The sequence below is a fragment of the Hylaeus volcanicus genome, chromosome 4, assembly GCF_026283585.1.
Source record: "Hylaeus volcanicus isolate JK05 chromosome 4, UHH_iyHylVolc1.0_haploid, whole genome shotgun sequence".
Classification (NCBI taxonomy): Eukaryota; Metazoa; Arthropoda; class Insecta; order Hymenoptera; family Colletidae; genus Hylaeus; species Hylaeus volcanicus.
In genome coordinates, this window is record NC_071979.1 from 5,951,908 (window position 1) to 5,961,799 (window position 9,892).

The 9,892-nt window shown below is 38.3% G+C and overlaps 1 protein-coding gene across 2 annotated transcripts in view; it reads left to right on the forward strand.

Annotated features, from left to right (window-relative positions):
- LOC128875441 (protein groucho-like) overlaps positions 1-9,892 on the forward strand; it is a 152,211-nt gene that overhangs the window by 429 nt on the left and 141,890 nt on the right. The window contains exons 2-3 of one of the 2 annotated variants that reach the window (XM_054121022.1): positions 777-953; positions 1,023-1,682. The gene's annotated coding sequence lies outside the window, so the exon portion shown is untranslated. Of the gene's footprint in view, positions 1-499; positions 954-1,022; positions 1,683-9,892 lie in introns of those variants that run through there. The other variant, XM_054121023.1, reaches the window with a different exon arrangement.

Consider the following 9,892-nt stretch of genomic DNA (forward strand, 5'->3'; position numbering starts at 1 on the left):
TAACAGTAATGGAGCAAAATGAATTGTGCACAATTCAGTAATGTAACATAAAACATAAAATATTGTGCATGTATTATTTATTAATAAAGCGAAAGAAACTTTTGGGACAACCTAATACTTTTGATGGAAAAGTAGACATATTCTTAAAGCACATATGGTGTTAGGTACATAGAAAGAGACCAACTTCAGTGATTACTTGTCAACAAATTATATAACCAATAAAAAAAAACTTCGACACTTTGAGATAATTATTAGACCAATTTCTGCACGATATGTTACGAATTAAAAAGATTCGAATCGAAATAAATAAAATAAACGTTTCTCGTCGCAATTATCTCGTATCGTCGTAAACAAATTTAGTAACAATTATTGTTGAACTTCTACAAGCACTATTTACATACCTGCGTTATAATACGACGTCTATAAACGTTTGAAAAAGCTCGAAACAATAACAATAACATTATAACATTTCATGAATAAATACGTTTTACATGAAAATAACGAAAATTATCTAAAAAGAAACCACACGTAAGAAAAAAAACAATACTAAGCGTATTCAGCTGTTACATCGTATCTATTTTTTTTTTTTGCAATCTATCGTTTCATCTTCGATACATAAAGTACCTCGTACTTAGCGTAATTACGCCCAGAATTACTTTCTCTGTTTTAACACGTGTTTCGAAGTAGTATACTATTTTTCCAACTATTTAGCAACGCTCCTTTCAAAGTAACAGAGTTTTTGTTATCTTCGGTGCACTTGTTGCCTGCGTTTACAGTTCTACCAACGTTCGCGTTAGTTCGTTTACTTGGCGTCAGAGGGCAGGACGAGTCGGGTTTGAGAGTTGAACTAAACGATTCAACAGCAAAATTCAAACGGATTCTTATTCAACGCGAGTGTGCTTATAACCCGTAATAGAATTATTAATTTTGTGTGGATTTCATTCAGCCAGAAGGTAACTTTAAACGATTCTTTACGTATCAACACCTTAACTGTGATTTGAGTCGCTTTCCAAAAATCGTAGAAACTACTGCCGCAAATGTCTCGGACATCAGGTTCAATAACAAGAGTACCACCACACTAAGATTAATTTATCGTGAAAACCTGTCTACGTATCGTACGATCGCGTCCATAATTCAGGATATCGTGGACCGGCAAGCCGCATGGCACCGAACGTTCTCTCAATTATCGAAATGGAGAGAAGCTAAACGAGAAGACGCCGGTGTCTCTCGTCTTGTTGCACTTCTTTTCTTCCCTGGGACAACATGCAACGAAGAGGATAGGTCGGTGCAAAAATGAGTAGAGAAAAGGGTCGAGCGCGGGTGGCGGATGGGCGAGGGACAGAATGAGATGGCTGATAGATGGTAAAAGTGTCACGAGCGTGTGAGTGCGTGTACATGAAAGAGAAACAGCCGGAAAAAAGGCGCACACAATGCAGCCGGGACGCTGTCACACCGAGTTCCGGCAAAGGAATGAAAAACAGAGTCACCGAGCCTTCCTAAGACGGAACAACGGTTTCGGTTACGAGTGGAGTTGGTAGAATAAGGAAGGTGACTCGAAGCCGTGTTGCGTGGCTACATCCAAGTGCTTGAAAATTATAAAAGTCGAGTCCGTGCGTCTAGCACGAACTTGGGTTGAAAGTTCGGGCACAAGCTGAGGAGAATCCTGGGAACGTTTGCGCGGGGTAAGTCGATCAGTTTAAACGTATTGTGGATTATTTCGCGATTTTGAACGAGGAGATGCGTAGATTCGTATAAACGACCTTTTGAGTGTTAAGAGAGGGCGCTGCGATCGAAACTAGCTCTACCAGTAGTTGTTGAGACAAAATGTTGAAACTCTGTACTTTTATGTAGTTTTTCACGCTGAATTCAATGGTGTAAACAAAAAAAATGTTTAAACAATCATTTTTGCAGTCTTGAAGAAACATTATTTGAGAAAAAGTCGGATCGAAGAGTCCGAAAAATTAGCAAAAGCTATGTAAAAGTAAGTTTCAAAATTTTGTCTGAACAGGGCCGGCGCAAGGGAGGAACCCGGCCCCGCGTTTTAAAAGGCCCCGCGGTCTACGAAAATTACTGAATTAAAAGGCACCGATTAACTTTTTACAGACTGATGATACCATTAACAAATGGAAGCAATTTTTGCTGAGATGCGAGACATTTTTTTTTAGTAGCAATGATTAAATTGAAAGGGGTGACAACAATCGTCAAAGTATTATTATTAGGTTGTCCCAAAAGTTTCTTTCGTTTTATTAATAAGTAATACGTACACAATATTTTATGTCTAATGTTACATTATTGAATTGTGTACGATTCATTTTGCTCCATTACTGTTACAACATTAACATCTGAGAAATTAGATTGTCTATTTATATAAACACTGCCACATAAAATAATTGAGTGCAAATTACGAAAGAAACTTTTGGGACAACCTAATATTTAATATTCATCTTATAAAAAATATATAGCATTTGTAAATAAATAATTCCTCGTTGTAAAATTTAAGTGTAGGATTTGAATGTGAATTCAGGCAGAAATTTTTGAACCCGGCCCCGCTAAAGGTCACGCCGGCCCTGTGTCTGAATAACTACTGATAGTTAGTTTTGGTCGTGGCGCCCTCCCTTAAAGAATTCTTTCTTTGGAGGACTCTTTGGTTGCATTAGTAGTGGTTTTGTTTGGTTATGTTTTAATGGACCCGTGGGATTTAATTTTGTGCGTAATATTCAATGATTAAATTGAAGTAAATTCTATATAAAATGAACGTACATTTTCGATTATGTACCTTTAATTATTTAGTTCCTGAACAATTTCTTTTAATTAATTTCGTTTGTGAATGTATTGAAGAAACTAAGGAATATCTATTTAATTATTTAGTTTCTTGAACACTATATGCTAATTAATTCCCTACTTGAACCTAACGAAGAAACTAGTGAATACCTACAGTGGGTGTAGAATGTATTCGTACACCGATCAATTTCCCAAAAAACTTTTGTGTGAAATTGTAGTTTCTTAATTTTTTTTTTAAATCAATGATATTTTACATATTCTCGGAAGTCTCTAAGGTAGATGTAGTCCAAACAACATTTACTAGTTAATATAATTTGGAAAATTGACAAAAACATGTGAAAAGTGGGTAAAAGTATAGAAGCAATAAGTATTTGTACGATTCTTATGACGAACCATTTACAGTAGAGTTTGTAACGTAAACACATTAGTTTATTGGTCTGTACGAATTAGAAAACATCTTTTAAACGGTTGTCCGAATACTTATTGCTTCAACATTTCTATCGATTAATTGTTTTTTTCTTGTTAATTTCGCAACATACATAAATAGCTATTTTTGTTGTAATCTATCTATTCTAGAGATTTCCGACAAATATGTAGAATGTCATTGTTTATAAAAAATAAGTTAATAAATTACAATTTTATATAGTTTTTTTTTGGAAATTGATCGGTGTACGAATACTTTCTACACCCACTGTATATAATTATTTAGTTTCTCGAACAATATTTACCAATTAATTCCCCATTTGAATCGAGCGGAGAAACTAGCGAATATCTACTCGATTATTTAGTTTCTCGAACAATATTTACCAATTAATTCCACGTTTGAACCTAACGAAGAAACTAGCGAATACCTATATAATTATTTACTTTCTTGAACAATATTTGCCAATTAATTCCCCATTTGAACCTAACGAAGAAAGTAGCGAATACCTATTTGAACAATATTTGTCAATAAATTCCAAAATCTTCTAAAATTTAACGAACAACCAACAAATAATTACGACGCGACGCAATAATCGGCCGAGGGTGGGGATGATGAATCGTTTATTTAAAACAGCTACGCGAAAGGCTGACTTCCTTCTGAACTATCGTTCGGTCGGATGTATCTGCATAATTCCGCCATAAATCACGCGACAGGGAAAATAGCGGAGTGTTTAAAACGTCTTTTGCGTACGCACGCGAAATTACTCGCTTCTTATCGCGTGACTAATAACGAGCCGCGAATCGTCGTCGGGTCCTTAATAATTTTCGTGGTAATTGGAGCAAATAAGGTATTACGGTTGGAAGTCGTTGGCAGGAAAATCGATTTCGTCTTTTCTTCCGACGAGGATACACGCACGCGACGATGTATCGAGGAGGAGGATTCGACGTAAGACGATGCTCGGCTCGACGCAAGCCTGGAGAACAACGAAGTGCGTTTTTAGGATGTTTTAAGTATAAAACTCGGTATTTGCTGGAAGGTATTCGCTCGACTATGTATGACGCGAGCTAACTTGCTTCTCCAAAGGGTATCATCGTTCTCGAAGTATACCTCGGCGGAATCATCCACTGGCGAGGTCGTAAAACGACTGTATATCTAACTCGCGCCACCCCAGCGAACACGGAACCCCCTGAAAACCTGTAAAACACGCGAACCGTCCGGATAATCATTCTTCCGACGGAACGACTAGTTCCCGGGTTACGTCTCGTCAAAGATTAAAAAAAAGAAAAGAAAGGAACTGGTTAATGGGATAGGTCGGTCTTATCTTGAGCGTTTCAAACGATTCGAGATACCGTGTTTTCAAGCTTACGACCGCGTTCGGTCTATTTACGTATGGTAATTAGACGGTGGGAAGAGTTGTTCGAGGCGAATAGTGTTTACTCGCGTTTGTCGTCCGTAACGACGCGTGAACGTTGTAGTTCCACTTCGATTACTATATGTATACAGCGTGTCCCCGCGATCTCTGATCGCATGAATATTCGAAAGTGTAGAAAAATTGGTCGTACCCTTTAGAAAATCCAAAATTATCTTCTTCGTCTTCTCTACGCCTCCACCTGTAGAAAAACCATTCGTATCAGATGATGTATTTGTTCAAATCTTACAACTCCTGTGCTAACCATTTTCGCGTATTGTTTGAAATAACGAAGATATTTCGAATTTCGAATGAAAGATAAACAGCCCTTGAGCCGTCGCGCGTTCAACGGAAATTGCAATTGGAGTTACAAAATGGAATTGTGTTTAATTTAAAAACGAGGAATTTTCAAGATTTTCGGAAAGTATCTACGTTCTGAAAAAGGAGAATTATAAGCGAAACATCTTATGTTTGTTTGGAATAATTCCCAGCTAGCAGAGGATTTTGGTCTGATAGTGCTACAAACGATCTTCACAAATTTAATTTTGTTGAGATAATTAGTAATGATATCTGAACTCTTTTAAAATAGAACGTGGCAAGCTTGAAATACGAAAGAATTGTTTCTTCTTAATTATTTATTTATATTATGTATATTATACTGATTTTAATTTCCTACCAGTGTATAAAGAAAGAGAAATATTTAAATTATTTATTTTTCTACATTTCTCAAGAATTTTCACTAAAAAACACAGACAAATTGTGAACAAACATTTGTATTCAGCATTCATTTTCCCTCATTGGCGAGAAACAGTTGTATTCTCACATAGTGAGTCCTGAAAGAAGTGCACCAATTATTTATACAGTGAACTGGTATGTGCATTGGCATGATTAAATTTCTCTCACCGTCTGCTAATTTTACGATTCTATGAAATTATTGTGAAATTGTTCTTCAAAATTATATCGAGCGAAATATCAACTACTATAATTATATCAACAATTTTCTTTCAAACGGAAAACGAAGAAAAAGTTGAAAGTGGAGAAGGCATTTCTTCGATGTGAATCAGATGTATCTAACTGCAATAGAAAATAAAAATTATAGAAATATTTCTGTTTTGAAAAAAAATACATCTTTTCGATGTGAATCGGATATAAGCGCAATAGAAAATAGAAATTCTAAAAATATTTCTATTTTGAAGAGAACCCGTTCGATGCTGTAAACGTTGAACACTACATTTATAAATTTAACGGGTGTTATCATCGCGAAATCACAATTTATGCGTAAGAAAAGTAACAGATTTCTCTCACATCGTGAACGTCATTCAGCGGGAATCTTTATAGCTCCTCGTGGCACATATTTATGGTGCCGCGGACAAGTTTCTTCTAAAGCCAGCGTACAACCGATACTTTGATTGCTTCGTTCACGCAACTAGTATAACTACGTTTCGACTACGTTTACGATACCCGTTTCGCGAGAAACGAAAGCGAAACTTCTTTCGCGTTGGTATCGCGGCCACAATGGCTGGAACGGTTTAGAGGATACGCTTTTATAGCGAGGGTCCGTTCGACTCGTCTCGTTATTTCCTCCTTTGACAGATTTACCGGCGTTTCATATTTGAAGATATCTTGCAAGCACCAATTACGCGAAAGAGGTGTGCCTGACGGCTGACAACGTAACTTTGTATTCGAAAATGCACGAGTATAATTAGACTATACAATTCTAAGAGGCTTTCCCCTCGTCCGAGGCAAGAAATTTATGCTTTTCAAATAACCATTTCGTTCTTTGCCCGGTACCCGAGTTCCTTCCAATTCTTCATTTTTATCGCTGGGTCGTCGCGAGGAATGCGACGAAGTTGCTGCTTCAAAGGAAATCGCAGAGTACGTTTCCGTTAAGTTGCGGAATAATGAAGTTTAAGGACAATCGTCCTTTCCGAGGAATCCCATTACATTAAGCGTCATTACACAATGAAAAATGCGAAATTGAGATATGAGCGTGTTCAATTTGATAAATAGCCTCAACCGGTGTGTTAATTGTCGCGATGGCAGTTTGTCGCACTGACACGATTAAAATTCTGCCACTTTCTGCTAATTTTATGACTCTATGAAATTATTGTGAAATCGTCCTTGAAAATTATTAGGTAGACCTTAAAGTAATGTCGTTTCTTTCACATTAAATTCAAATAAATTTTTAATAGCTTTCTATTTTTAATCGACTACGTAATCGCCCTCGTTATCAGATCGTTATCAGATCGTTATCAGATCGACCAAATTAATGAGCTGATGAGCGATGCAAAAACGACATTACTTTCCAGTCCACCTAATATATCAATCGAAATCTCAAGTACACGACGTTATTTTATTTCATAATTAACGTCTACCGCTAATAATTGCATCAACGATGTTTTGTGCTCGTAGGTTGTCTGTAGCATTCGTTGCTATTTACTCTGCTTCTCTCTAAACATAGAAAGCAACATACGACCGAACGAAGAAATTTTCTTCGATGAAAACTTGCTATTTAATCGATGAAAAACGATAATTATAAAAGTCGAAATATTGTCACTGTCATTTTGGTAAGAATCAAAATTGAAAAAAAAAAATCCTTCGTTCATTCAACAGTCCTCTATGTGTGGAATAAGAACGTCCAAGTGTCTCACCTTTGAAATTCTCCCTATATTCGAGGGTTAGGAACAGTTAAACGATTATGGTAGCCTATGAAAACCGTGGAGCGTTGTCGAGATATCGTTGACCGGGTCGCGGTGAAATGAAATCGTAAATGACAACGTCTTATGATTTCGAGTAACGCACGACTTCCGGTTTCGTCTAGGCCGGGACGCAGGAAATTGTACGAATATATCAGCTAAAGGTTTCCAATTGCATTTATGGCTCACCCTCTCTCTCTCTCTCTCTCTCTCTCTCTCTCTCTCTCTCTCTCTCTCTTTCTACCACGGTCTCTCTCCTAGTCTCTCTCCGTCCCCAGCGCGCCGCTACTTGTGTATACAACGACAAATAGCATTTCGTTTCTGCGCGAGTCGTTTCTTTGCAACCTCATTGCACACGTTGCCCGTGTGGGTGACCGCCGGGGCTACGTAAATATGGTTATACGACGTTGTACGTTGATAATGAACGCGCTCGTGTTCGTGCAAAAGTGTAGTGGGCTGCGGCTTGTGGTAAGGGCTGGGAAGAGGGATCGAGAACCGAAGCACAATGCGCCAGAAGAGAGAGAACGAAATACGTACATTTGCGTTTTACTCGGTGCCCAGCACGCGTAACACACTCCCTGCATTTTTCTGCGACGACGACACTGACAGCCGAATAGGAATAAGCAAATGAGCGTACATCGTGTCGTCTTCGTGCCGGGTTTGTTCAACAGATCCCAATGAAACCGACGTCGTCGCGCGCTGGAACAGTACACCGCGCACATTTTTTAGAACGACGCCGTGCAATTGTTCTTATGGCATGGGTGTTTCGATGGAAACAAGAATTACTTGGGAGCGATTTTGTCCGGGCGAGTTTTTGTTTGATTTAGGAAGAAGGGTAGATCAGATCCGGCGACCTTTGAAATTATATTATTCGAAATATTACGTCGAATCGCTCTCGCACCCGTGTTACTTTATTTTATGATTGGATGAAGTAATATCGTCGAATCGAAATGATATTATTGGAAATATTATGTGGAATAATATATTATTTTATCGTGTAATTATTTGAAATAATTGTGAAATTGTCCTACAAAATTATGTCGAATAAAATCACACGTACGTGACCGAAAATCTGGAAAAAGCCGAAAAACCCGATACTGTTTAATAATATTTAATCGCAACCGAGTGTACGAAGTATTTTACGATTTTCGAAGTAAATGCATTTAAGCGTTGAATCGACTAAATGAATTAATAGAAAATGAAGTAATTCTAAAGAAGGTAATTTCTGTAAATTCTGATTTATGTATACAAAGAACAATTACAATTTAATATAATTAGCCAATTAATCGAAGAACGGATCGTCAAGAGATACACACACGCGAGGTCGCTAGATTCATATCGATCGAAGGATCCACGAAGACTGAACCCTCGAATACCTGCGACGTGAGACGGTCTCGTATATCTGTCGACGAACAGGGGGAAGAGTGAACAATAATCGATCTATCGATCGATCTATCGAGAAAAGAATATTTCTTTAGAAATATAGCATATATTAATTTGAGGGTGACTAGAGAATAATATCAAAGGGTTAATAACTGCACCACGTGTTCGTGGATACCGCTTTCATTCGAGCCTGCGAACGAATCAAACGATCCGACGAAATAATAATCGTTTATCGATTTCAATTGAACAGCTTCGTAGACTGAAATTACGCCGAACAAAGTCAGATAAAAGAAAATCGAAGTGACGTCGAAGTTTTCTTTCCCTTAATCCATCCTTTCGGATCGCTTTGTCAGACTTCCCTTCGAGGCTGCCCGTCCCCGTTTCAATGTGGACTAGAACGAAATCCTTCTGTACAGCGGAGGGTGCGCCCTGTACTTTGCAAACTAGTTTTATGATATCCAACCGACACCTACCATGCTAATCCGCCCACAAACTTTACTTCGGTTGTTTACTCGCTTCCCGCGCCTCTCTCCCACCCCCCTCGCCGTCCCTTCGCCCATCGCTCGCCGCTTTATAACTGCTATGGGGGATGTAACATAATTTTCCTTCTCCGTAGTACGCGAATCGATACAATAATAAATGCAGCGGATTCCGAAGGGCGAAGTAACAGCAATTTCACTCGGCGTTTAATCACGCGATATTTCATTTATCCGCCGCGTATTACCGAGGCTAAATGTTTTACGCTTATTGCATTCTTGAAATTGATGCGTCAATAAACAAGATAACGCTCGAAGCGGAGGCGCGCTAAATGCGTTTCCATATTGTCATTGATGCGTTACCATTACGCCTGTCCCGGTAACAAAAATGTGTTACGTCGTTTTGCGTCACCTAACCCCTCCGCACCACCTCGCCCATACGATGGATAATTCGCGCGATTGTACGCTTTATTTACGATCTGTGTGTACAGAGTGTCCCCGTTCAATTCGAGTGCTTGAAATACACTTGCTGACAAAAGTTAAGAAGCAAAGGGTTCATTGAATTTCGGTGCAAATGGACGAATAGTTTTCTTGATTCTGGTTGACAACTATAAGAGGAATTACAACAACTACAACAAGTTTCAAAACATTGATTCTAGGAGAGTCTCAGGTCAAAGTTCTAGGCTCCTTTTTCCTCCTGTGTTCGTTACTATTGTATTTCTGT